Source organism: Spea bombifrons, chromosome 3, assembly GCF_027358695.1.
Source record: "Spea bombifrons isolate aSpeBom1 chromosome 3, aSpeBom1.2.pri, whole genome shotgun sequence".
NCBI classification, from domain to species: Eukaryota; Metazoa; Chordata; class Amphibia; order Anura; family Pelobatidae; genus Spea; species Spea bombifrons.
In genome coordinates this window covers 122684055-122686554 of record NC_071089.1, presented here as the reverse complement: position 1 = coordinate 122686554, position 2500 = coordinate 122684055, and the positions used below count along the sequence as shown (strand labels likewise).

The window sequence follows — 2500 nt, the reverse complement described above, 5'->3', positions numbered from 1 at the left end:
CAGCAGCAGCAGCAGCAGCAGCAGCAGCAGCAGCAGCAGCAGCAGCAGCAGCAGCAGCAGCAACAGAATAAGAGAAGTAAAATAAAAAACTTTCACACCTGCGGCCATACCACCCTGAAAGCGCCCGATCTCGTCTGATCTTGGAAGCTAAGCAGGGTTGGGCCTGTTTAGTACCTGGATGGGAGACCGCCTGGGAATACCAGGTGTTGTAGGCTTTTAATTTTTTCTCACAGTCCGGGGAGAGCTTTTTGCCATGTGTTTCTTGCTCATCATCAAAGCTTTAAACCCTTATTTGAACCTTCTCACCTTCTCTGTCCTGTCCCAGGGCTTATAATTCTTTCTGTCTGACGACAAGCAGCAGCAGCAGCAGCAGCAGCAGCAGCAGCAGCAGCAGCAGCAGCAGCAGCAGCAGCAGCAGCAGCAGCAGCAGCAGCAGCAGCAGCAGCAGCAGCAGCAGCAGCAGCAGCAGCAGCAGCAGCAGCAGCAGAATAAGAGAAGTTAAATAAAGAACTTTCACACCTGCGGCCATACCACCCTGAAAGCTCCTGATCTCGGAAGCTAAGCAGGGTTGGGCCTGGTTAGTACCTGGATGGGAGACCGCCTGGGAATACCAGGTGTTGTAGGCTTTTAATTTTTTCTCACAGTCCGGGGAGAGCTTTTTGCCATGTGTTTCTTGCTCATCATCAAAGCTTTAAACCCTTATTTGAACCTTCTCACCTTCTCTGTCCTGTCCCAGGGCTTATAATTCTTTTTGTCTGACGACAAGCAGCAGCAGCAGCAGCAGCAGCAGCAGCAGCAGCAACAGCAGCAGCAGCAACAGCAACAGAATAAGAGAAGTAAAATAAAAAACTTTCACACCTGCGGCCATACCACCCTGAAAGCGCCTGATCTTGGAAGCTAAGCAGGGTTGGGCCTGGTTAGTACCTGGATGGGAGACCGCCTGGGAATACCAGGTGTTGTAGGCTTTTAATTTTTTCTCACAGTCCGGGGAGAGCTTTTTGCCATGTGTTTCTTGCTCATCATCAAAGCTTTAAACCCTTATTTGAACCTTCTCACCTTCTCTGTCCTGTCCCAGGGCTTATAATTCTTTCTGTCTGACGACAAGCAGCAGCAGCAGCAGCAGCAGCAGCAGCAGCAGCAGCAGCAGCAGCAGCAGCAGCAGCAGCAGCAGCAGCAGCAGCAGCAGCAGCAGCAGCAGCAGCAGCAGCAGCAGCAGCAACAGAATAAGAGAAGTAAAATAAAGAACTTTCACACCTGCGGCCATACCACCCTGAAAGCGCCTGATTTCGGAAGCTAAGCAGGGTTGGGCCTGGTTAGTACCTGGATGGGAGACCGCCTGGGAATACCAGGTGTTGTAGGCTTTTAATTTTTTCTCACAGTCCGGGGAGAGCTTTTTGCCATGTGTTTCTTGCTCATCATCAAAGCTTTAAACCCTTATTTGAACCTTCTCACCTTCTTTGTCCTGTCCCAGGGCTTATAATTCTTTTTGTCTGACGACAAGCAGCAGCAGCAGCAGCAGCAGCAGCAGCAGCAACAGCAGCAACAGAATAAGAGAAGTAAAATAAAAAACTTTCACACCTGCGGCCATACCACCCTGAAAGCGCCCGATCTCGTCTGATCTTGGAAGCTAAGCAGGGTTGGGCCTGGTTAGTACCTGGATGGGAGACCGCCTGGGAATACCAGGTGTTGTAGGCTTTTAATTTTTTCTCACAGTCCGGGGAGAGCTTTTTGCCATGTGTTTCTTGCTCATCATCAAAGCTTTAAACCCTTATTTGAACCTTCTCACCTTCTCTGTCCTGTCCCAGGGCTTATAATTCTTTCTGTCTGACGACAAGCAGCAGCAGCAGCAGCAGCAACAGAATAAGAGAAGTAAAATAAAGAACTTTCACACCTGCGGCCATACCACCCTGAAAGCTCCCGATCTCGTCTGATCTCGGAAGCTAAGCAGGGTTGGGCCTGGTTAGTACCTGGATGGGAGACCGCCTGGGAATACCAGGTGTTGTAGGCTTTTAATTTTTTCTCACAGTCCGGGGAGAGCTTTTTGCCATGTGTTTCTTGCTCATCATCAAAGCTTTAAACCCTTATTTGAACCTTCTCACCTTCTCTGTCCTGTCCCAGGGCTTATAATTCTTTTTGTCTGACGACAAGCAGCAGAAGCAGCAGCAGCAGCAGCAGCAGCAGCAGCAGCAGCAACAGCAGCAGCAGCAACAGCAACAGAATAAGAGAAGTAAAATAAAAAACTTTCACACCTGCGGCCATACCACCCTGAAAGCGCCTGATCTTGGAAGCTAAGCAGGGTTGGGCCTGGTTAGTACCTGGATGGGAGACCGCCTGGGAATACCAGGTGTTGTAGGCTTTTAATTTTTTCTCACAGTCCGGGGAGAGCTTTTTGCCATGTGTTTCTTGCTCATCATCAAAGCTTTAAACCCTTATTTGAACCTTCTCACCTTCTCTGTCCTGTCCCAGGGCTTATAATTCTTTCTGTCTGACGACAAGCAGC

General features: G+C 49.5%; 3 non-coding genes and 4 pseudogenes across 3 annotated transcripts; all 7 read left to right on the top strand.

The window, feature by feature from the left end:
• Positions 1–96: 96 nt before the first annotated feature.
• Positions 97–215, top strand: LOC128486020 (5S ribosomal RNA). Its single transcript, XR_008352341.1, has one exon. It is a non-coding gene; the product is annotated as a 5S ribosomal RNA (ribosomal RNA).
• A 302-nt stretch (positions 216–517) lies between these two features.
• LOC128487329 (uncharacterized) lies at positions 518–626 on the top strand (annotated as a pseudogene).
• A 230-nt stretch (positions 627–856) lies between these two features.
• Positions 857–965, top strand: LOC128487514 (uncharacterized; annotated as a pseudogene).
• A 287-nt stretch (positions 966–1252) lies between these two features.
• Positions 1253–1361, top strand: LOC128487469 (uncharacterized; annotated as a pseudogene).
• A 215-nt stretch (positions 1362–1576) lies between these two features.
• Positions 1577–1695, top strand: LOC128485234 (5S ribosomal RNA). The gene has a single exon (XR_008351580.1). It is a non-coding gene; the product is annotated as a 5S ribosomal RNA (ribosomal RNA).
• A 194-nt stretch (positions 1696–1889) lies between these two features.
• LOC128488408 (5S ribosomal RNA) lies at positions 1890–2008 on the top strand. The gene has a single exon (XR_008353822.1). It is a non-coding gene; the product is annotated as a 5S ribosomal RNA (ribosomal RNA).
• Positions 2009–2247: 239 nt separating this feature from the next.
• LOC128487513 (uncharacterized) lies at positions 2248–2356 on the top strand (annotated as a pseudogene).
• Positions 2357–2500: the final 144 nt, after the last annotated feature.